We start from the raw sequence: 26428 nt of genomic DNA, 5'->3' as shown, positions 1-26428 counted from the left end.
TTATTTTTGGGAGGAGCGGCTCTCACTTCTACTATATTCCAAGAATGTGTTTTATTTTCGTTCATGCATTTAGACTACTTGGACAAAACCATGTTAGTAACTTTAACATATGCTTGCAAAATCTCTTACATGTTATAGAAAAAATGCCAATCTTTCGATTTTGGTACTTTCGTTTTTCGCACGTTCTCTTCTCTTTTGTTTTCTGAAAATACAATTTTCTACAGAAATGTTTAAACAGTAACAGTTGAATATTGCGAAGAATGAAAGGGAGCAAAGTAAAAGGGAGGAACTCGTTGTATCACGCACTGAGTGAATAATTTCTTTGGTCATGATTTACTTTTTTCCATCTGGTATCTGCAGTATTGCATTTGTAAATAAGATACTGGATTTAATGTATTGGAATGGGCTCCTGATAGGTTGCTAGGATAACTGTCTCGGATCTGTCTTCCACTTTCAATTTGGCATAAACTGTCCAGCACAGCTCATACTTTCCTTCCTCTTTGTCTCATAAAATGAGTCTTATCAAGTTAGGTTTGTAGAAATTATCAGTTATTTATAATGATTCAAAAACTCATAATAGAGGCTAATGATCTGTAGTCGTAATACACATTTTTAGGTCGAGGACGTCCGGTCTGCCGAAAGGCAGAACCGGAAGTCGGAGATTTAATGACTTGGAGAAGAGGGGCTTGAACCCTCCCCTCTTCTCCCCTGTTCTCCATTGGCTGGCCTCTTGAATGCTGGCCAGCCATTGGAGAAGAGGTCAGTCATTCAGATTAGGCCCCGTCCTTTTCGGATCGGGGGCGTGTTTTTTGCAAGAAGTCTCAAGGAGGAGACAACAGCAAAACACGCCCCCGAATCTGAAAAGGACGCTGCTCTGCCTCGGAGAAAGGCGGTGGTCAACTCGGCAAGTTTGCAGTTGGGCAGCTGCGCTCTACGTCCGTTTCCCTTCCGATTCTCTTCCCTTCTCTCTCGCTCACACTCCCCTCTCTCTTACCCACTTTCATCTCTCCCTTTCTCCGCATCACTCTCCCAAACGCCTGCTAAGCATATTCTGTTTGCTGTTTCTCCTTTGAACTCTCTCTTTCTCTCCTGCTTTCTTATTCGCCTTCTGTTTTCTTTCTCTGCCCCACTGACTGTCCATCTCTCTTGCTCTCTCCCACCCTTCCTCTCTGATTCGCTCGCGGTCTCTTTCTCGCTTCGAGCCTGCCACCTCTCTCCCGCGCTTTCTCTCCTGTTGCTCTGTCTCGCACTTAACCTCGCACTCAGGCCATCTTACGCTGTCGTCCTCTCGTTGCCCGTGGCAGGCTTTGTCTCGCTCCCTCTCTCTCAGGTCTGTTTATCGCTGTCTTCTTCCTCTTTCCCTCTCACTGCTCTTCCTTTTGTATGCTATCTCTATCCATTCACCTCTCCTCCCACTCCTGTGGTCCCACCTGAGGGGACACTAGTACACCGCGTGCCCTTGTGTTTCTTAGAGAGCCCCCGTGTGTAATCCATGAGCAGACACGCTTGTCCCCAGCCTCCTGCAAACGTTTGAGAGGGTCAAAAAAATACAGGGTCCTGGGGCTGCGTGAGAGGGCCAAACTATAGTGCACTGGGTGGGGCTGGGTGAGAGGACCCAGGGGCTGCGTGAGAAGGTCACTACAGTCTACTGGAGCTGCGTGACAGGGTCAAACTACACTACAGGGTACTGGAGCTGCGTCAGAAGGTCAAACTTTCAGTGTACTTGGGCTGCGTGAGAGGACACAGGGACTGCGTGAGAGGGTCAAAGTACAGTGTACTGGAGCTGCGTCTGGTGAAACGCTTACAAAACTACGAACATTTTTCTATAGATTCATGTTGTAGTCCATTCCCCAAGCAAGGCCTCTCTTCACGCCTAGAAGGACCTGCCCTCTAAGCGCTACTAAAAATGTTTGCAAAAAGGCAGACACACCGCTCAGCCAGTGTGTGTGGAGGGGTGGGGGGGTTGAAGAACGATCACTATACGCAGCTCAGAAGTTATTGTCCAGAGAGACTCTTTCTATGCCAGGAGGTGTAAATGCTGCACCCTGCCCCCAAAAGCTGTCCAAAAAATATTTAGTCTAGTCTGGCACTTTCCGTGGAAAAGCATCTCGCAGCAGCTCTGCCTGCTGTGGCTTGGGGGTGGGGGTCGTTAATGGTAAAATATTAGGGGAATTAACCCCTTCGTTCGCTTTGGTCTGCTTCTGAAACACAGCCCTGTGCTTAAGAGTCACAAGATAGACGCTTAGCCCCAAATCACCGGGAAATAATACGAAATACACACACCTCATTCTCAACACACACGCCCAGGAGAAATCCCATTGCAACATTCAGCGGCAATATACATGACGCATGGACCGCCATCCAAGAATGCAAACTATACGCAAACATTCACACGCACACGTCACAGAAAATACGGCAAAATTTTATCACAATGACACGATCTACACTGAGCGGAAATCACCAGAGATAAACTACACTCGTCACCAACAGGATAGAATCACCATGACCGTCACCACGAAACACTAACTTCTCACTGAAGAATACATATAAAAGGCACGCGTCATTACCGAATAAACATTACAAACACATGTAATCACTAAATAATAAAAATGACTCGCACATCTTCGTCTCGAAATATGTTGCGCACACGCATCATCAATACCCAGACAACATATAACCGTCACCATCAAAAGAAAACCAACAAGCATTTACAATGCAACGGTCTCGGCATTGTTAAAGTTAGAGCTATTGGCATTGCTCATGACAATGCCGTTTCTTTAAATGTTTTAAAAACAAAAACATAAACAAAAATAATGTCATGAGCAATGCCAATAGCTCTACCTTTACCAATGCCGAGACCGTTGCATTGTAAATGCTTGTTTAATAAAGGATCATGCACTGCTGTTTTAAACAATTTTTAGGTCGGGTCTACGAAAGTGCAAGCCCTCTTGGTTGCGGGAATATTGTTTACATTAAAAGGTTTGGAGCCTGCCGATTACTTACCATTTGTTGGCGTCATTGTCACTCTATGCTGCCTCCTAATAGGCCAGCGCAGGCTAAGCATCACTTCCGTTCTTTTTAGTGCAGCATGGACTAATCCACAGATTGATTCAACTTAATTAGTGCCTGTACACTGCTCGCTCTGTAATTGCTGTACTATTTCTTCTACCCATACCCCCCTCAGGTCAGGTGCTCCCTCCTATCTCCCACACACCTCCCTCGTTTATTTTTCCCCATACCCCCGGCTCTCCCTGTCCATTATTGCTGCTACCGCCCGCACATCCCTCTTGTTACTTCATCTCATTCCCCCTGTTTCTTACATTAAAAAAAACTAAAAAAATTGCACAGTAGCCGGTGCTGCTGAGCAACACCGCTTTAAAAGCTGTTGGGTGGTCAATGCTGGCCGTATCATAGCCCTTTTTTCCTTCTTGACTGTAAGCCATTTTGCACGGCGGCTTGTACTCCTGTGCAACTGGTCTAAAACAACATTAACAAACCCAATAGATCCGACATAGGCGAGACCTATTGGCTTTGCGAATGCTTGTGTACATTCTGTGAAGGGGGCACACTGCAGCGCACTTTCCTTTTAGGTTTAGACCTTTGAACATATATAATTGTTGTAATGTGCCTGGATGGCTTACTTCCTAGAAAAAGGTTTACTGACAATACGTAGAGCATCATAAGTCATTGTATGATGTAACAAGGAAGCATTGGCTTCACTAAAGCCTCCAGCCTAAAGAGTAGAGGGAACATAAGTAAAGGTTGTAATCTAATTGAGTATTGACTTCATTGTGACTAAATGCCTTTAGTCTAATGAACTATTTCCAAAACTCATTGTAAATGTGCTGATTTTTAGGTCTCGCCTGACCCATCGCATGCGCTGGTCTGGCGAAACTTTGTGAGGGCTTAAAAAAATGCTACCATGGCCGGCCTAGAGCTTGAGTGCATGCGTGCGGGCGTGCGCCGCGCTTGATCGCTATCACTTTCACTTTCATGGCCGCTTTGATGTTCTCCGTGAGCCAATGCTCGTTTGCATTTCAGTGGATACTGGCTCATATTCTGAGCATGCCTCTCCCTCGTTTGTATGCTTACACTTAATCTGATCCGCAAGCCTGCACCTGGCTACATTTCCCTTGACTTTCCCCGCGGCATTATTTTGGGAGTGAACAGCCCTAGACTTATCCGGGTCAGGAGACGCCAACGATCCCCGGGGTATAGAGCACCACTTACACTCTAGCTGTGCAGGATTTTTCCCAGTGGCACCTGTGATCTAGTCGGGGACTTCAAGCCTGCCCCGTTCAACCTCCTCTCCATTATTTTCGTGGCATCTGCTCGGCATTTGGGATTTTAATACCAGATTTATCTACGCTAAGAGATACCAACGCTCTCTAGGGGGTTGAACTACAGATGACTAAGCGTAAACTAGGTAACACTGAGGGGACCATCGCTAAGAAGTCTGGAACTCTTGATGGGTACATAGAAAAGACTGTGGGTGCTCTAGACAAAGAAATTCTCCTTGCAGAGAAACGACTCTCCCTAGCCTCATTAACAACAGATTGTGAAGACCCCACTGGTCATTTTGGTCAGGAACGTGGGGATTGAACCATTCCCAATAAATGTGTTTCCTGCCCTCCTGCCCAGATTGTGAACCAAACACTGCCAAATAGAAACAAGCCTTTGCATAGCCAATAGGTCTCGCCTTTGGGACCTTATAAGCGTTTAGTTATCCAGCACAATATCCTTGGTGCAACAACATCAAGTGTTGCATGGCTAAACACTTATAAGGTCCCAAAGGCGAGACCTATTGGCTATGCCAATGCTTGTTATTATATTCTGTATGTATGTTTACTTTACGCTATACATCGCCAGTAAGTCAGCTGAAGATGGGCCTCGCAGTGTGCTGTACATTAATTGTGATTTCTATTTTGGGCTGTGTAACTGAATTGCATATCTTCAATCGGCTGATTTTGTCATGGCTGGTAATTATTTAGCAGACGTCAGTGACCAACATTTCATGATATGTCAAATCTGACCAAATGTTTTTGTATTGCAACATTTATATAGCACTTAGCACCCCAATGTAGGGTGCTGAAGTGCTTGCCTACACGAGTAGCATGCTACACTTTGTAGGGTGTGTGGTTGGAAGGATGTCTTTGTTTTGGTCCTTTGTGAGAAATGCTTATATGTCGTGCGTGATGACCACTAAGGTGCGGTTATCGTGTTATGAGATGTAGCACCTAGCAGTGTGTTTGATGAAGTGGGAGAGACAGATGCTCCTTTTGAGTGTTTTCCGTATGCTGGTAGCTTTGAACAGCTCTGCAGGTCCCTTTACGTTATTTCATATAATATAGTCTGTTTAGCTGGTTGCTGCAGTAGATTGTCCAATCTGAGATTTTGGGTATGGTCACGAGAGGGCATGGTTGGAGTGGGAGAGAAGTGGAAAGATTGGGATGGACATTTTTATTATCATCCCATATGAGTGTCTTTGTGAGATGTAAATGTGACTTCCTTAAGGAGATATTGCTTTGTATCACCTAGAGTGCTGCTGAAAGGTGTCTAATCTACAGCTGTGTAGTGGAGGTTTCTTTTGGGTGAAGTTCATATCGAGTTCTCCTAAGAAACTCTCCTCAATCCAAATACCACTTTCATTTTTTACATCCCATCCATTGCTTACAATTGGTTGGCTTCATTGTCACACTGCTTTGCTTGCCTTCCTCTTCTTGTATTTGCCCTTCTCCTCTCGGCCAGCTTCTTTACCATCCTTTTGATAGGCTGACTTGTAGCCTTTGCACTCCTCACTCACATTTAGGGAACTAGTTTCTTTTTTTTCATTCAGCACTTTGTGAGAGTGCATTTGGTTTCTTGCTTTCTCCTTTGTGTGTCCGCCCCCCACCCCAAATCACTTTGCTTGTCTGTAAGAGCAATAAGTATATATTTTCTGTAGGGTATGACTAAAGATGAGACTTTAATGTTTTGGTTTTATTTCCTGCACACCACATATTGCACAAAAGCTCATGCCCTGCATGCAAAGGCTTTTATGACACTGGGTGAGTGGTTTGTTGCTGCACTCAGCTGGCATTTGAGGCAGAAGGTGTAAATGGCATGACTGAAAATTAGTTGTCTTTTGGGGGTCCGTAAATCTTCTCCCTGGGCTACAGCAGAGTACCGAATGGATGTAGCTTGTTTAACTTCTGAGTCCTGTGAAAATTAAATTGGGCCTTGGCATGCATTTTTCTTTAAACATCCTTAAAATAATAATAATAATTCTACTCACTTGCCCATGTGAAAATTGTTTGAAAAATAAAACAGACATTTATAAAGAAGGCTAATCTTGAATTCAGTGTACAGTTTAGAGAGACCTTAAGATACGTTTACTTTTCCTCCAATGTTGTGAAATCATTTTTTCCATTTTAAACAATACTATACAGACAAGCACTGGCAAACCCAATAGCTTGGCAAGCTTAATATAAAGGCAAGACCTATTGAATTCGCAAATGCTTGTTCCAGTGTTAACAAATGGTCACATTTTTCCAAATCCCCTTTCTTTCTGTGAACCTGCCTTAACATTTTGAGTGTTTTAGAGATTGGAGTTCTACCAGATAAGAGTCTCATGTAATTTAAATGCTCAACAAATTAGATTGTGTAGAGACTACAGCGCCCGTGATACAGTGGTAGGTTAAAATAAGGAAATCTGCAATGCAAGTTGCACCTTTTTTCATGACTTCATATTTTTTTTTACCATTTTAGTTTGAAGCACGTTGCTGTACGGATATGCTGGACTAGTTCATTAAAATGCCTATTACTGTAAATATATTCTGGACTAGAGCTTCAACTTTTCATAAAATGCCCCTTTGTAGTGTCCTAGAGTAAGTAGCAGGCAAAAACTTTGCTTGCAACCATGTGCCTATTTTTTCTGCTTCTGTGTCAAAATGACCACTGGACAAACACTGAACAAAAGTTCTGAAAGATTCCTTTGTTTGCAGAAGAAACATTGATTGCTCCCCATTTGGTTCTTAGTTTACTTTTCAAAGGAATTACTTCAATGATGCGCATAAAAATAAGTGTCTCCACTGCAGAAGGTTTTTATCTTGCTCAGCATCCTAAAGGGCATATGTGGTGCAAGTGTGTTGGTTATATGAGTTACGGAATTATAATGTGGATGATCACATCTGACAAAATGTGGGTTTTGTGGTCTAAGGGTATAAACTCTTACGAAGGACCTTGTACAGGAATCTCCTAACTTTTGAAATAAAAACTAAATGTTATCTCTGTAGAACCCATGCTTTGCACCCATCATTTTGTGTTTATGTACAAATACTCAAAGCCTTAAAGATTGTTTGAACAGGAGTGATTGCAAATCAGTGTTTGTCACGTAACCTCAGTGATCCGGCATATTATGTGTAGATGAAGCACACCGTTGAAAGGTCAGATGTCAAATCCTTCACTTTGGAAAATACGTCATGATGGCCATTCCTATCTATCACACTGTCACTGTTTCACATAGTGCTCTTTGAACGGTTAGCATCTTCTTCTCTGTTTCCTTGTTTCTGATATGGTCCTCTCCTTGATTTCCAATCTCTTCCTCTTGGCTTCCATACTACCTACTCCCATCCCCTTCCTTCCTTTATGTATTTATTAATACGTTTGCCGTTAGACCACACTTGTTATGAATTTGGGCCTTTTAAATAAAGTTGTCCAATCCTTCAATAATGGCCATTCGTGTAGGAAGAGAGAGGGGGGGGGGGGGGGGAGAGATGGAGAACCAACACAAACACCAAACCTGATTCTTCCGAGTTTTGCTGTACTAATGTTAGTGAATAGTGTGGTCTTCATGTGGACCCAAACTAGCTGGCAAACAGATGTGCTCAACGTTGGGACTTTTTAGGAGTCCCTGATGTTATGGGCTCCATTTGTAATGTTGATAGCCCTTTATCACTGCTGTCCTAGGTCTGTAACATATAGTTGAATCCAAAACTGAGCATCCAGTATTCCCCTTTAGCAATTGTCCCTCATGACAGTGAAATCAATCAGTCAATGCTTTCTCAGGGAGGTGGTATTGGATAGAAACTTGGCACCCAATCAAACGCGTAACCATAAATCATTGCAAGCCCAGTGCTTGAACACAAGAGAAGCAAGTACCTTATACGCATACACACCACACACTACTTTACATATAAAGTTAAAGGGCAAAGTTTGGTGCACAGTTACGAAGGTAATAATCTCCGTGCTAATTAATTCACTGATATTAGCCTACGCTGTTCCGGGTAATACTTTAGCATGTGATCATTACATTCTAGGTCCCATTGCCCAACTAGGAAAAAGCTTGTTAGAGGTCTTGTTTCTTCTCCACTCCCAAGAAATATGACCATGTTTGTGATGGCTCTAAATAACCCAAAAGTCAGTTCCCCCCCACAATGCCGCTCTGCATTGTTAATTAGTCCTTAGGCTCCCGGCTCTGTTTGAGTAGAGAGAGCGAGCGAGCGTTGCATTTCCGGTTGGGGGTTGTGGGAGTCGACGATCTAGCTGCTCTCCCAGCCCTCTACTTAAGGCTCATGTTAACGCTGAAGCACAGCAGATGCGTGCTGTTGGTGCACCAAAGGCAAGCCCGTCTGCGCCCAGTCGTCTCTAGGAGCCAGTACCCCTGCCTCTTACACCTCAGAAGTCTCTAGTACACCAAAATCTCATACCCTGCAGAGGAACTTGCACGTATAAGACTCCAAGGCAAGGCTCTACGCTCTGATAAATTATGTGGCATGCGAAGTTCTCTTCACATCCCAGAAGGTCCTTTTTCCTGTATACATTGTCAATACCAAAGCCTCACACTTAATTAGGAGGGAGAACTCCCTCCAATCCCTAGGGAGGCTCTGAACCCGGACTATGTCTCGTCCCTGTTCCCTCCTAATACCCCTTCCCTTAAACCTGCATAAGACTGGAAGGGCTTTGTAGGCACTGTTAGATCATTGCCCAAGCATGCTTTTGAAATATGGGACTTGTTGACTTCTGCATCACCTGATCTAGGTTACTTTACAGAAACAGAAGAAAGGGGTGAAACAGTGACAGGACGGGGCAAGAAGCCTGTATGTGTGAGGGATCATGAATAATAGGAGAGACAATGGAACACAACAGAAACCAGGATTCTTGTCCCAATTCCACGAGGGCTGGGGACAGCAGTCTCTGGATTTTTCATATACCCACCTCATGTGCGACAGTGTTCCTGTACTGCAGAACAGTAGGTTTTTGCAGGAGTTTAGTTTACGGACTGCTGATCACTGCTCTGGCCCAGTGTGGAAAGGAATGTAGTGACGGGTCTTTGGTAGATCTAATGTGCTGCAGTGGCTATGAATGATGGTGTTCAAAGAGTCATGAATGGGTTAAAGAGATTTCCAAGACTTCTGGCAGGGTTGGGATGATCAGTTAAGAAATAAATGGATTGAATCTAGTAGGGGCTTCGGTGCTGATAAAGAAGGAAAAAACACGCTCTCCATTTTCTGATGAATTTAGCACGAGAGATAGTAGCGCCACCCAGTGGAAACAACAGTGACACAGCTGAATATGCATTTCTGGAGATGGAGAGAGAAAGTTGGAAAGGAGAAAGAAGCAGCCTTGGTCTTAAAAGTGTAAAGCCGGTAAGACGAAACAAACTAAGAGAGGACATCACTGAGAGGAATGGGGTAGGCAGACGACAGAGGCGGTCACAGAATGATCCTTCAGGGACGGGGTGGAGACAGCTTTCAGGGACTATGGGGCAGAAAGCAGACAATGGTGACGCGTTCATACAATGAAGACTGCGATCAATGAACTAGGTGCGAACATGTATTCTTGGCAAGTTTTTCCCTCGGATTCACTATATATTTTTTTTAATTCTTTTTTTTTTTTAAGGGAAGCTAAATCGTTCCAACTCCAAAAAAAAATACCGCCAAAGATGTTTTTTTTTTTTGTAGCAGGTGAAAACTATAATTTTGCTCATTGGGTATGCATCATTTTAAGCAAATCGTAATCAACAAGTAGGGGCTCCATGTGTGGGCGATCGAAGAAAAATCGACAGACATCCTAGATTAACAAGACAGAGTATTAAGGGAGTGGTGCGCGCGTGCGTCCGTCGTGCGACGCAAAAGTGATCGCGATTAGGCGCACGGCGAGCGATGCGCTTAATGAGCATGAGGAATGCCATATGGCGCCTCTGCTCAAGCGCGCACCTGCGCACATGCACTGCAAGTTGGAACCGGTGGTTGCATTTTTTTAAGCCCTTACTTAGTACTTAGTCTCGCCAGACCAGCGCAAGCGCTGGGTCAGGTGAGACCTAAAAAAGTACGTAAAGCACATAAGTTAGCCATATGCAAAAAGGTACAGGAGTAAACCAGTTAACCCAGTTGAGACCGGGTAATTTATTATAACAATGAAAATCATGTCTCAACAGGTAAACCAAGCAAGGGGACTGATTAGACAGTGTATCAATCACATAGCACAGGGAAGAAAACAAGGGAGACCAAAGGAAGGTGAAAAGATTTGCATATAGAAGCACAAAATTACAGCGAAATTGCAGTAACCATAACAATCTATTGTGCACTGGAAGGTGATGTGGTGAATTAACGGCACAGTGACACAAGTGATTGATACACTGTCTAATCAGTCCCCTTGCTTGGTTTACCTGTTGAGACTTTGTTTTCATTGTTATAATAAAAGTTAGCCAAGCGGGCAACTGTTCCAAAGAACTATATAAAGTTCTTAAATCCTTTACTAATCCGATCACATGCACAAATGACACCCCTCCCTCGCAAGCTCTATGTGATGCCATTGCAAACCATTTCGAAGATAAAATAAATCTGATCTACGATAAATTCACTGGAGCAATAGATCATCTGAGAGGAGTACCTCTCAGCATTCCATCAAACGTGGTTTATGCATGTTTCCCAGAGAGCTTTATACCCCTTAGGGTGACTCTGTCTGTGAAATGTTGAATACCGCTAAATCAGGGTCGCCTTTAAATATAGTGCCAGCTAAAATCTCATCCACGCTAGCTAATCAACTTGCCCCTTCCATCTGCCCTCTAGTAAACCTGTTGATGAGTGAAGGACAGCTTCCATTAGAATGGAAGGCCACACAGGTGATCAGCCATTCGTAAGAAGGGGAATCTCCCAGCGTCTGACCTGTCAAATTATTGTCCTATCTCTCGTCCCCCTGATGAGTAAACTTTAAGAAGGTCACAATAAACAACTTACAGAGCACATAGAGTCCATCATATGCCTGGATCCCTCATAGTCTGGCAAAGACCTATGTATAGCACTGAATCAACTCTAATAGCGGTAATGGACTGTATCAGAAATTCCCTAGATGACAATCGGTCTCCTCTGCTGGTGCTGTTGGATCTGTTAGCAGCCTTCGACACAGACTGTTCCAGAAACTAGAAGAGATGGGTATTCAATGCCTAGCTCTTCAATGGTTCTCGAGTTTTCTAACTCAACGTACACAGACCATCAATCTCGGCCCATTCAGATCCCACTAGAAAGAGCTCAACAAGGCAGTGCTGCAGGGCTCTTGTCTTAGCCCCACATTGTTCAACATATATGGGGCCCCCCTTGCCAAACCCATCAGATTATGGTTTCACCCCTCTCTCATATGCAGACGATACCCAACTTCTCTCATCCTTTAATAACGATATAACTACCACTAAAGCACGTTCTCGTAGGGCATGAAAGCCATCTCGTCTTGGATGATGGAGAACTTCCTCCAGCTAAATGCTAGCAAGAGAAAAATTATGCTTTTTGGTAAAGCCCAATTGCTCTGGTCTTAGAGTAGTTGCCTACAGACTTGGGCGCAGCATGTGCTCCCAAGTAATTGGTTAAATATTTGGGTGTTCCCATGGACCAGACTCTTTCTATGAAAGATCAGGTAGTGGCTACAACTGGCACCTGATTTCATATGATGTGTCTTCTGTGTAGAGTTTTCCCACTTCTCCCACTCGGTGCAAAAAACGCTGGTTCAGGCACTGTTGACTAGCCCCTTGGACTATTTTATCACTCTTTTAGCAGAGTGTGAATATTTGGTTAGTATTTTGTACAGATACTAACGTTAACTCAAAAAGTAGCCCATAGGCCATTATATATTGAATGGTAGAACACAACTTTAAAAATGTCAAAAGGGGAATTTATGTTGTGTCATAAAAGCAAGTTATAAAACGCATGATCTGGCACACACGGAAAGTGGTGAATGCTGAGGTAATTTTGTATTTTTCTTACATTTCTAGTTTTTAAATATTATGAACTTAGTCTAAGCGGAGCCCAGAGCGCTCCAGTCAAATACAGTTTGCATATCACACAGGACCAGGTTTTACCAGTAGCCCATTTTACATATTATCTAGCTAATAATAAAAGTAGGCGATACTGAACATTTACCTTTAGCACTTTCGAGTAGGCAGATGCATATAATGGTATCTGGGAGAGGATCTAGAGATTGGTACAGGAGACATGTCTATAAATCTCCTTATCCTTATGAGATTTCAGGAATAGAACAGTCTGGATAAGAGGATAAGACAAGAAGTAGATGATAAAGGTGTGGAGATGGTGGCCATGGTGGGAACATAGACAGAACGGAAGGTGATGGGTTTTGCGGGTACAGGATGTACTTTGAGCGTAGAGGAGTATGGTCTTTTAGGGGAACAGTGTATTCAGTGGGAAAATATGAAGCCATGTCTTCCCGGCGCCCCCCTGACACCCATCTACGGCCCTTGTTGAAAGGCTCGGCGTGTGGCGACACATTGAGGATGCGCACCAGGGGTCACTTACCATAACGGGTATGCCACAAGGGCATACGTAAATAATGTATTGCACTGCTGCTGGAGCCGAGCGTGCTAGGCTGCCATTGGGCCTGCTTAGCGTTAACTATGTAATATGTTGCGGCAGTAATAACGAATGCAGAGGATGGCTTTCTGCTCTTATCAAAATCCATTAACCAGTTTAGTTGTGCCTGAACGGCTTTCATTGTTCAGCTTTATGGTTCATGCCAGAGCAGTTTAAAGGAATGCCATCCGTTCAGTGCTGATACAACACTTTCAATCTGTTCGGCAAAGAACTGTCACGTTGTGAGTACACATCTATCTACTTACGGTTTCTTCTATTCATGATTTTAAAAATTTGATTTACCAACCAGAGACTACACGCTTGAAACTACTGCGCTCATTTACCTCATCTCATGAAGTCCCACCATTTTGAATCTATGTTCCTGTCAAAAGGCTCAAACTAACAAGCATTTAAAATGGCTGATGTTCGTGTCAATAGGCTAGTCTGAATGAGATTTTGAGCAAGCATTTTCAAATAGCACTTTGTAACATGTTGCGGATAATTTGTCATTTTCTCTTGTGTTCTTTTTAAATGCTGCCTTTTAGGTGGAAATGTGTAGAGCAGAGGTGTCCGTTGTAGGTTCAGTGGGGTGAGAAGTGTGCTGCAATTACAGGACATACATACGATATATTTACATAAACTAAATATTAAATATATATATTTGTTTTTCCTAGTGTAACATTACTAAATATAGAGAAACCTCAAAATCGATCCTCTTATGTTCCATGAGGCTGTTGATTAACATTTGTCATAAATGCTTTCGTTTCATCATGTTAATCTTCTGTTGTATTTTGGCATTCACTACATTCTCTTCGTGTCCATAAGACCCTGATATTGGGCCCTTTCAAATTTGTTTGTTTCTGAGGGTACCCCTTAATAAATAAGATCCTCAATTAATCTGCGTTCATCAAGACCATTCCTCCACTTAGCACAACATAGGGCAGCTGGATACCGCCAATTCTGAGCAATTTCACACTTAGCCACTACTCCACCTATACCCAGGAACATTTTCTGCTATCTAGTTAGGTCTGCATCCTCTAGAATGTTCCATAAAGTGGAGTTTGAGAAAGGTGCACACCTATGACCTCTTTAGCTATGTTTTCACTGGCCCTCCTTGTAGTGCTCTACAGTGTGTGTAGCATATCACCTTCTGCCTGGCATTTAAAGAATGTAGGTCATGAGACACTTTTAAGATTCCATAGCTTAGCCCTTGTATAGTATACAGAGTGAAAATATTTGAATTGTATGTGGTGATACTTTGCTGCTGTTGCAATTTCTCTAGGCGCTGCTAGTGTCTTTCCCATAGTATCCGCCAGTGTTGTTTTCCCATGCTTCCCTGAGTATATGAAATGTAGGGTGTGTTTATTGCTAATGATCTGTATTTCCTAGAGACCTTTAACCCATTGCTTCCATGGTAAGTTTAGGCTCGAGTGGACGGTCTCCTCCTGTTGTATCCAAATGTTTTCTATAGCAGGGAATAGCAATCCTAAATTTTAGAACTGTTTTTCACACCAAAGTCGTCCTGGAGCTCCATGAAGCATATAAGATTATGATGCTAGCTAATGCTCCAAAAGTGGAAATACCTAGCCCAGTGGTTCTTAACTGTTTGAGTTCTGTGGTCCCCCACTTAATCAATACTTGAATCTGGGGACCCCAACTGAATCATTAGAATCCGGGTAATTTCACTTGGTCACTACTGGAAGCTGGCAACAGCAGTCTAAGCAATTTGGATAATTTGAACCTCACAACAATACACAAATACAGAAGCAAGCATTAATTCCTCAAACTAATATTTTATTTAATTCGCAAACTAATATAATTTTTTTTAAATTTGAATGAGCAGGTTGGAGCTTTTTTAAATTAAATTTGGGCTGCTTATTATCCATACTATATTCTGTTTGATACCTTTGCACTTCTTCCGCAAATCAATCTGAGGATACCAACTTAATTTTTAACCTCAAATTTTTAATTAATTCTCAGAACACTTTAAATTTGTAAAGTGACATTTTGTGTGTGTGTGTGTGTGTGTGTATATATATATATATATATATATATATATATATGTTTTTTCCCCCATTATATGTTTACATACACACACTTTATTAATCTGTTAATATTATTTAATTTTCTAAGCAATGGGGGACTACATTAGTAGGTTTTGCGGGTCCCTGTGGATCCCCGGACCAAAGGTTAAGAACTACTGTCTGTTTCACCCTTCAAAGTCTTGTAATGTGTCCTCTTGCGGAAACCGTATGCTAACCCAAAGTGGGGTCCCCCTGGTCGGCTGAGTCTGCCAATGCATCTGTTTGAATGTATCTGCCCACATTTTAAGAGTGGGTTAAATGGCTGGGGGAGGGGTTATCACGAAGGAAGGTTCTTAACTAAATGAAGTGTGGTAGGCAGGCTTCTCCCAGTGCCCATAGCTCTGTTCTGTAAACTGTCTCCTCCAGGGCTGTATAGCACTTATTTATCCTAAGAGTGCTGTTTAGTGGTAGGAGAGGAAGTCCATCAGTGCAAGGGGTGTTCCGCAAGAGGAAGGATGTAAGGATAGAATGTAAGTTTATAGAATACCAAGTTCAGAAGGGCAATAGTATAATTCTGAAAAGTATGACTTTTTGTGTAGTCCCATTAGTTTGGTGAATGGGATTCTGCAAATTTGAGTGTGGAAATGTGTTCCAACACCTGAGGTGTCTTTCCAGATTGTCCCTCGTTGGTTTTCTTTTTTCACCCAGGCCACCAGTATTTCTGGAGTTATATGTTTGTATGCCTTGACAGTCTGTCGGATCTGAGATTGTAAGGTCCGCTTCTGTCTCTTCTGGGACGTGTATCGGCTACTCACAGAATTTGTCCCACTCAACCCTTATTCTAGCCTATAATATCAATAACTCGTCGATATAAACCATTCCGTGCTATCTAGTCCTGGTGCCCAATGAAAACCCTTGATCAGTATTTTGCTACAGCAATTCTGGTTAAGAGGATCTGTGGTTAGTGCGGTCATCACTGACGAGTGCCTCTGGTAATTGGGATAGTATGCCTCAGTATGCAAGGCAGTCCTTTACTGGTTGACATGTATGGCACTGAATGACATATTGTACACTACTTACTTTTTTTTATTAAGCATTTCCAGAATAAACAGACAATAGCAAACAATAATAAGCCGGCAGTAAGAAAAAACATAATAATAAAATCCAGATATCATGAACTGATCTATAAGCTTAGTCTATATCTGGAAAGTTGGTGGTTCAACATCTTTCCATCTCGCCGCCAGAATTATTCTATATACTGCTGTCCCCAAGAATAAACAGAATTTCTCCTCTGGGTTTGACCCCAGTGAGTCATCATAGCCAAGAACTAGCAGTGTAGGGGATATTTCCACTCTATGACCAAATACCTCCTCCAAATACCGTGATAAACCTTGTTTTAATAAGTTTAATTTGGTGCAATCATAGAACATATGTATCAGGGTAGCTGGCCCTAGCCCACACCTAGGACAATGATCATCTGACCTTTTGCCCCATGTAAACAATTTAGCTGGCATATAATATAAATTAAAAATTGTTTTATAAAGTTGTGCTTTTAGGCTGGATGACAAAAGTATTTTAGAAGTTAAAGAAAGACTAGTATAAATGTCAACATTGGGGTTATCTAGCTTCCTAGCCCAAGTAGATTCCGTTTTTTCCAGATCATCTGGAATTTTATCAAGAAGTAGGCTATACAAATTCCTAATTATAATGGATTTCCTAGTTATAATATCTAGGAGTGGGATTTTATTAAGCTTTATCTCGGGAGTATTTAATATAAGAATGCTTTTAATCTGTGCAAATTTAAAATACTGATTGCCAGGAATGTCAAATACGCTCTAACGCTGAAAAATGAAAATCTTGTCTACCCCCCCCCCCCCCCTGAGAAATCTCCTATTGTTATTACACCCATTCCTTCCCATATCATCATTAATCTGGGGCGATAATAACGATGAGTGCCACAAGGGTGTATATCTATTGAATTTTGGAATTACCATAAATCTAGAGACTCGCTTCCAAATTTTCCATGCTCCCCGGATTACCTTAAACTTAACTTTTTTGTAATAGCTAGGCTCCAGTTGTTTTAGCAGGAGCCCTGGAGCTTTCTTCCCGATAGAAAGTTCATAAATAGAAGGGATTTTTTGTCTTTGCTCTATTCTATAACTATTCCCAATATTAAATAGAGTAGTCATTTGGTGAAGAAGGGCCGCCCAATATTATAAAGTAATATTAGGGATTGCTAAGCCGCCCCTATCCTGTGGTAAAGCCAAATATTGCATTGCTCTCCTAACTTTCACATATTGCCATATAAAATTAGAGCGCATCGATTCCAATTTTTTTAAAACACTATCCTCTAGAGCTAGAGGTATCGATCGAAATAGATACAGAATCTTTGGGAGCATTGTCATTTTTACAAAGTTACCTCTCCCAATGATTGATAAATGTAAACCATTAACTCTCCTTAAATCATCCCCAATAGGGCTCATAATTGCATCTATTAATTTCCTCTGTTAGAACTTATGGACACTCCCAAATAGGTAGCAGGATTTGCTTTTCTTGAATCGTTGAAACAGATATTATCAGTACATAAGACAACTGTTTTTCCTTCGTTCAGAGCATATCCAGAGAAAAGCCCGTAACTCTCGGCAATTTTAATTATTTCTACTAAAGCCTCGGCTGGATTGAGGTTAATACCGCCACATCATCGGCATATGCCAATACTTTGGTCTCGAAACCCTCCGTAACTATTGGTTTGATATTCTGATTTTCTAATAATTTAACCAGTAGAGGATTAATGTAGAGAGCAAACAAAATCGGTGAGCAGGGACAGCCCTGCCTTGTCCCTCTTGATACCTTTATAACATTAGATTCTTTACCCATAAGTTGCAATTGGGCCCTGGGTAGACGATACATAGCTCTAACTGCTTTAATAAATTGGGGCCCAAATTTATTTAATTCGAGAATCTCCCATAAATATTCCCAGGACACCCGATCCAAGGCTTTCTCGGCATCAAGGAGGATGACAGCCATCCGGCCCCCCGTCCCGGACATGATATCAAAGAGAGTGATAACTCTACGGATGTGATCAGTGGTTCCTTTACCCGGAATGAAACCATGTTGCCAGGGGGAGACCAGATGTGCTATGACCCTCCCGAGCCGGTTAGCCAAGATTTTTGAGTATCATTTAGAATCAGAATTAATCAGGGAGATTGGACGATAAGACGAAGGATTATCTACAGGCTTACCCTTCTTGGGAAATATTATTATATCTGTTTCATTCCATGACTCCGGAGAGATCCCACTGTATTGCACTCCTCTAAACTGATCTAATAAGAGGGGCATAATTGTTGTTCCCAGGATTTTATAAAGTTCTAGTGGAATTTTATCAGGTCCTGCGGCTTTACCTGAGGCCAGCCCTACCAAGGCTAGATGGATTTCCTCTAATGTTATTTCTTTTTCTAATTCATCTCTCGTTAACTGATCCAATCCCCCTTCGAATTTAGTGCCTGTAGTCAACTCTAATAGGGCCTGCCTTACTTCTACAGAACTTTTCCTAATATAGTCTTGATATAAGGTTTGATAATACCTTTGAAAGCAATCAATAATATCCTCTGGATCTGTATATTCTTGTCCGTCAATTTTGATAGAGGGTATTGCATTTAAAGAAATCTTCTGTCTAGTACTTAGAGCTAATCTTTTACCTACCAACTCTCCATTTTCATAAGACCCATTTCGATGTGATTGAAACGCTTCTTCGGACCTTTGAGTTAACCAGCTATTTAGTACTGTTTTTAAAACTAATATTTGATATTGTATGTGAACCACATCTTGTCCCTGAGTTATAGCAAGAATATGCTCTTCTTCCACTCTAGCAAGTTCACGTAAAATTTGCTGATTCTTATCTTTCTGCTCCTTTCTTGTTCTGGCGACATAGCTAATAGTTTCACCTCTAAGGGTGGCCTTAAAACCGTCCCAAACAGCCCCCCTACTTGCACTAAAACGATTCGTATCGAAATAATTCTGTCTCCGTTCCTTAATAAATCCGATATAATCTTTGTTAACAAGAAGCTTTCTATCAAACGTCCACCTGGTCCGGTGTTTTTTAAAATTGACTACTGTAATTTCTAAGATCAGAGGGGTACTCTACTTACTTTTAAGGGTCCTTTACAATAGATCTTAAAATTTCAGCTGATCTCAAAGAAAGGAACATTTCATAACGCCTGGTATTGATTGTTAGAGCTAGAGCTGTAAAATTGGGCAGAGAGACCTGTGTTCCTTTCTTCACTCGATGTCCTTTTTAAAGGCTTTGTATCACCCTGCTCCAGCCACTAGAGTCTACAATGGAAACAGGTCCTGGAAGGCAGTGATGCATCAAATATCCGAAGCTAGAGGTGACCTAGTAATGCTCTGGTTGCATATATGTGTATTTTAAATAATTGTCGACACCTAAAAGTTGGCCACGAACGATGATTTGTCTTTTCATAAATGCAAAGCTAGTTGTAGCTTGTGAATTGCTGATGAATTCAGTCCATGAAAAGGCATCCTATTTCGAAGAAATACGACAGAAGCTGAGAAGTAAAATTGAACTTGGACAAGTCTTGACAGCGCCACTGTCAACACAAGACACCGAAACAAAAGAGCACTTACCAGCTTTCTCTCTGGACAGGGCTCCATTAGGCAAACTGTTTCACAGCCTTCCTTTCCTATTTACCATCCAGTTTAGTCAGAACTGCGATTTTGCTTGGTCCAACAGTAGCCTCATGCCTAGAGAAAGCAGCCCAGCTCTGCAGAACACCTGCTAGCTTTACATAAAATTATCATGTTATGTAACACTGAATGATGCACTGATTTTTTTTCATAATTTAATTTTTTTTAAATATGCCACGATCTTTATATAAGGCCCTAAAATCACAGTTTTGGTACAACCCATAGACTAACGTAATCTTTTTATATACATTTTGATGCCCCCAAACAGTTATTCCTCTGCCGTGGCACTCATTCTCGACCTGTGGGTACTCTTATAACTAGTAGTGTATGGCGACCTTTATGCTGCATTAATATGCTATAGAAGGCCTAATGATGATGATCATTCCAGGGGGGTGGAATGTCCCTGACTGGTTGAATTATTATTTTTATTTAAGCTCGTGGATTTGTATTTATTTGTGAGCAGTCGGTTAATATATCTTTTTTTATTTGTATGTAGTCTTTAAGTTGCCAGCTGAAATCTCCATCCTATCCTCCATGGATTTGAAAATGCAATTGTTTGGTTGTGAATGTATTACTGTTTGTTGATTTTGACATGTTATTGTGCCGACATGCTATCTGGGGAGTCTGTAGTATGCATCTCAGCCTGGATGACTGTGTGTGAGAATGTTGGCGTGTGGAATGTTGGAGTGCTTGAGTCAGTTGGTGATGGGCTGAGCAGCATAGAGGCTGCTCCTGGTGGGACTCTTTCTTTATACAACTTACTACTTAAATAAACCTACATGAAAACTACTTCGGCTGGACTACTCCTATTACATTTGGCGACGATCTGGAAGAACCTGCCTGTGCTATCTTACATACAAAGCTTAAACTACTTCAAGGTAAAGCACCTGCTTTGAAATTGTAACCTGCGTATTAATGAAACCTGGCACCCCTGATCCGCACCAGTGACTTTGCCACGGTCGCCCACAACTGAAGTGTGCCAGTTTCTGCCCGCAGATCCTGCTACCTCCCTGACCTGCTGTCTGCCAGTTCCTGCGACATCGATTGCCCTCACTTTAATTCCTACTCGGCTTTTTACTTCTCTATCTACTGTAAGAAAGTGCTTCCCACTGTCACGTACAGCGTGGAGGAAGGGAACGTTTGAGCTGCAACCACTCGAGGAGCTGCCCATGTCGGGATGAGCTACGTTCCCAGAGTAGATTCTTGTGGTGTCTGCGGCTCTTCGGGGGCGGTCTTCTTCGCCTGACAAACGCTTTGCCAACCTTACGCGTCCACTATATGGGAGATTATTATACCCGGTGATGAGTTACTTTTATTTGTTATGGGGAGGACTCATGCTGGTGTCATGTATGTAGTCCTTAGATACTTTCCAAATCTTCAGTTTTGCGCCTCCGACTCTAACTTCACTATAGCAGTTCAACTGCTGCCTTTCATTTTAAAATTGCCACGACCTGTGAACACAGAGCGCGTGCTACTGTACCTCATTTCAGCTTTCCAGCGATGCCTTCTTTCACTCCTCTGTGACAACGTCAGTCCATGTGCTGTTTGGCGCTGTGAAGCATGATAATGCCGGGAGCCATCTGGCGCGGCGTCACCGTGTGTGCTGACATTTTGGGATAGTCCCAACACCTCTGCCAACCACGTTTTTTTGTGCCTCAAAGTTATCCTTAGGCTGAAGAAGTCTCCCATACGGTCTCCCTGTTGTGCCTCCATCTGCATCAGCGTTCTTCTCCCGACGTATGTTTTTTTTGGGGGGGATTTCAAGAACATCGGATCACTGTAGCGGATCCTCGTGCTCATATGCAGGTACTGTTTTCTTTCTTTCTTAAACCTCATCCTGCATTGGTCTTTGAGTCAAGCCTTCTCTGCTAAATGATCTTGGCAACTTTTGGCTTCAGAACATCTGCTGTTTCCATCCGGAAAGTCAAGCACCATGTTGGGTGTGTTGCTATTTATGGAACCTTGCTTGTTAAAACTCCTGCCATGTTCAGCTGTACTACAATTGGCGCAGTCAAAGTACTGGACTTTCATTTCCCCATTGACTGTTTGATCTGCTTACATGCCATGTTTTCGGATGAGTTGTCGCTCATCACTTCATGCCATCTTGTATATTAACACTTGCTGCTGCCCTACAAGGAGTCATCAATGCGTTAATCTACAATTTACATTAATTTATATTCTCCTCCATTGTTGTAGCATTGCTTCATTACGACATTTATGTAAAGGCTGATGTTCTGTGCAGTTTATTCTTACATAAGTACATCATGTGCTCCTTCATACTTGTTTATGATGTTTTACAGGGCTTTCACGTTTATCCTTTCTCCGCTCTGCATGTTGGCGAGTACCTTTTGGGGCAAGTCAAGTCCCTAAGTTCCATTCTGATTTTCTACATATTGCATTGTTGCATTTTACTGAGTGGTATCTTCCACCACACCTAGTTCTGCTGTTTTTACAGTTTGCCTTGTACTGTGTGGTATTTTCCACCACACCTAGTTTTGCTGTTCCTACATATTGCATTGTACCATGGTATTTTCCACCATATCCAGTGTTGTTTTTCTTACACTTTGCATTCTTCGTGTGGTGCTTACCCACACCCTCCATCCGAACCTGCTCTGGGGGAAGTTCTGTGGTGTAGCTCACCTCTCCATTTACACCCCTTTCCTACCTCTGTGAGCTCAAAACCTCTTTATTTGCTGTGTTCTGGGGACTTTTCGCAATGATACTGCTTGTGTGAACGACAGCCATCACTTCGCTGTTTCTGTCTGCGGCTGTCTTCCATCCGTTTACTGTTCTCTTTACTTCATTGCTTTGTTCTCTCCTTCATTGCTTTGTTCTCTCTTTCACCTTGTTGCTGGTACTCTTGTACTTTCTTTGTGTTTGCCTGGCCAGTTTGTATGATCCTAGTTACCTGGGTTGGTTTGCTGCTTCTGGTGTGGGAGTGTGTGGGTTGTGTTTTTGGGAGAAAGGGAAATGGTGCGTGAGTGAGTCTTTCCTGCTTCCTGTCTTTCCTGTTACTCAATACCCACTTATTCCTTTTCCATCTGTATTTCCTACTTCCCAACCTTCAATTTTTATGCCATGTTTCAGTATTAATTTCTCATGCCATGTTTCAAGATGTTTTCGCCTCATTCATTTCTTGCAATTTTTATTATGCCTCCTGAGTTCCTTTCTGCCCATTGTAAAGGAGGGAATGTATTACTGTTTGTTGATTTTTACATGTTATTGTGCCGACATGCTATCTGGGCAGTCTGTAGTATGCTTCTCAGCCTGGATGACTGTGTGTGAGAATGTTGGTGTGTGGAATGTTGGAGTGCTTGAGTCATTTAGTGATGGGCTGAGCAGCATAGAGGCTGCTCCTGGTGGGACTCTTTCTTTATGCAACTTACTACTTAAATAAACCTACATGAAAACGACCTTGGCTGGACTACTTAACATTTTATTACAGAGGCCCAGTAAACAGTGAGCATATTATCAGAGGTTATACTTTGGGGGGGTAGGAGGGGTGTTGATCTGTATGTGATGGCCGAAAAGCCTTTGAACATCAGGCTCTACTGCTAATTTATCTTCATATACGGGTAGGAAGACAATTCTGTTAAAGTGTGGGACAGGCGGAATTAGTTTTTCAAATCTACCTGCATTGCAGATTGTTTTGGATTACTGCAAAAATCCGCTCCTGAACACGTTTGGGCCTCCCGCACTCCTATGGGTGCAAAACTGTGCCTATAGCATGCATGCTACACACCATCCCTTCTTACTGTGCGGCCACACTTATTGAATGATGGAGAGGTTATTTCACTACTTCTGATTGTCTGTCCTTGAACCAATGAAAAGGGCCCCCTGAGGCAGACAGGAGTGTAGGCTGTGAATTTCAGGCTTGGCAAATGGCAATCTTACAGTGGTTTATTTCCTGTTGTTACAATTTCTTTCTTTTTTATTGCCGGGATTTGCTATGGGGCGTACAACTCTACGTGTAAGTTGTGGTTGGATTTTTAAGGATTAAGGACCCTTCCCAGTGCACTCTGAAGAAACCCCTTGGAAGACAGAAGGTTGGAGCGCCACCCCACCTGTGGATACCCTGGTGCCCACGTTACCTACACCAGGGAAGCAGTGTGCATACGTGTGAAGTGGTGTCTGAAACCACAGTTGAACCCAATGGAGGACTACTGGTAAGTGCCGGTGTTGCAGAAGGAGAAAGTGTCCGGTGGAATCCAAAGAGATGAGAGGTACCTGCAAGCAGAGGGGACCGAATCTGTCACTCAGGAGTGACCAGGAGACTTAGAAGACAAATGCCTTCCGAAGTCGGGTGTTGCAGGATGGATGACGATGACCTTGACTCTGCAACTGTGAGGACCAGGCGATGCTGAGTAGGACAAGGGGCCATGCAAGAGCTGTCCCACAAATCATGTCGAGTGCTGAGGTGTTGGTGTCCGGCTGGAGCACCAGGCATTGGCAAATGCAACCAACTCAGGAATCGAAGGAGCAACGTCGGGACCAGCAAGGTCCAGGGCACTCGCCACAGGCAGGGAGTCAGGGCAGGCCCGAGCAATCGGGGGAGCTCAAAAGAAACAACAGTGACCCTCAGGTGGACCCACAGGCCAGAGGCACTGGAGTCGCAAGAGGACCTAAAACAGCTCTCCAAAAGATGCAGGCCACAATGGGATGTGGCTGAAGATTCTGGTCACTAGAGGTGCTCGAGGTTGGGGCTATTTGGAGCCCGAAGAACTTCTTGGAAAGAAGTCAACAAGCCTTTGGAACTGCAAGTTGATGCGGTGCACAGGGGTTCGGTTATTGCAACCCCCACGAGGGATACTGGTCTCAAACTTGGTGCGAGGGACCAGGGCAGGCCTCGGGAGATGTGGAAAACCACCACCTGTGTTGCAGAGCCTTTGGAGTCTGTAGAAGCTCAGGATCAACAGACCGGTCGACTTAGTTGCGGTGCCTGTGAATGCAGGGGAGTGACTCCTTCACTTCAAGTGAGATTTCTGCAAGTGTCTTTGATGATTCACAGGCCTTGGAAGGTTCCTGTATGATGCACCGGCCCAGATGATGCAGCAGACTGGAAGAGAGATGTAGTCAGGCCCAAATGAAGTCCAGCGAAGTCCAGAGTGCTCAGACGGTCGAAGAACAGTGGTGTCTGATTTGAATCTTATTCCACGACAAGTCTAGGGACCTACACCCAGGTAAGCCCTTAAGTACCCTAGGGAAAGGGTTGGGGAGATTGAGGGGACCCTCCCATTGGATGGTCTGGACAGGGAGAAGGTTACTCTCATGTCCTTTGTCCAGTTTCGCGCTAGAGCGGGAGCCAACGGATTGGTTTGAACTGACTATGCACAGGGGCGCCAACTGGGCCCCTCATGCAGACTAAGTGGCGCTGGCAAACACACCCACCCCACCCCACCCCAATACACTAAATCCTGTCTGGGAGGTGGTCACACTTTCCTCTAACAGGATGCCTATTGATCTGCCGTCCCCTGCGCGAGCTTGGCTCAGCAGCAGTAGGGCAGAATAGTGTGTCTGGTCAGCAGCAACCATTTTGTGCTGTCGGGTCAAGAAGGCTGGTCCTGGGAACACTAAGAGCCTAACTGAGGGCTCTTTCAGTGCTTGGAATCATACCTCCCGTACCGTGTACGGTGTGGGGGTATGATTTCAACATGTTTGATACCAAACGTGATGGGATTCGTTGCATCCAGTTTCGAGATGGCCATCGCGTAATTATGCGGTGCCTCTCTATATGGTATATGACTGCTTCACTGACAACCCAGGAGAATGGACTCCGATGGCTGCAGGGGTGACCTGCTCATGCTTGGGCACCCTCTCACTTAGAACCAAGCACCCTGCCTTCAGGATTGCAAAGGCCTGCTAGAGGGGTTACTTATAGGTTTTAAGTGCAGTTGCAGTGACCCTAGATATAGGAAACCTATATCTTTAGTAAGTGGTGCGAACACCAACTTACATAGGCTGCAATGGCAGGCCTGTAGTTCTGTTATGAATGGTCTCTCAAGGGTGGCATAATACATACTTCAGCCCATGGGAGACCTCTGGGGTACCTATGCCCTGGGTGCCTCAGTACCATATACTAGGGACTGATAAGGGTACCCCAGTATCCATTCTGGAATGTACCTAAGTACTAACCACAACACTTTCAGGGAGAAAGCAGATAGACTGGCGTCCTAAGTAGCAGGATCCCACTCAGGCTAGTAAAGAAACGGCATAGCACCAGGCAAAAAGTGGGCTTAAGCATGCAGAAAGATCCTACCTTCCTAGATTGAACAACTCCCAAACAAGGCAGTAGCCACTAGGACCCACAGCCCCAATAGCGGTAACATTTTACATGCTTGCCACTAGCAGTTACCGCTATAATTGAAAACCGTTATTACATGACATACATACATTGTTAGGACCATAAGTTCACACCACAGTCGTGTATTGGAACAGATTCATGAGAGATCTGTCTCTGTTGGTTTGGAATCTATACCTATGTGGGCCTGCAAATCCACCAATATTTTAGTACGTTTATTTGTGCTACCTCAGGATTTGTATACAGATAGTTATAAAACCATCCAGTGGTCTATCCCCTGGTCCACCTCTCAAATCCTTCATTAGTGCCTAATTGGACCATGTGCAAAAAGGCTATTTTGTACCAGTTGTACCGTAATGTGAAGGGAAAGCTGCAGTTTGGGTCCAAGGGCCACTCCAGCACCTTTCCCATAGTGACAAACACCCTGCTCTAAAAGGGTTATATCACTGGGCAAGACCAGCCCATATGGAGGAAATTTCCATTGTTCATAATGCACCATAAGCAGCAAGGACGAGAAAGTCCTCCCAAAACTTAGTGTGAGTAAAATCAACCTTTCGGAGGCAATT

The 26428-nt window shown here is 43.2% G+C and overlaps 1 protein-coding gene across 16 annotated transcripts in view; it reads left to right on the top strand.

Annotated features, from left to right (window-relative positions):
* RERE (arginine-glutamic acid dipeptide repeats) overlaps positions 1–26428 on the top strand; it is a 1190399-nt gene that overhangs the window by 46059 nt on the left and 1117912 nt on the right. The gene's annotated exons all lie outside the window — the stretch shown is intronic.

Source organism: Triturus cristatus, chromosome 1_2 (assembly GCF_964204655.1).
Source record: "Triturus cristatus chromosome 1_2, aTriCri1.1, whole genome shotgun sequence".
Classification (NCBI taxonomy): domain Eukaryota; kingdom Metazoa; phylum Chordata; class Amphibia; order Caudata; family Salamandridae; genus Triturus; species Triturus cristatus.
Note: the sequence above shows the minus strand (reverse complement) of the source record. Positions and strands in the feature narration are given on the sequence as shown.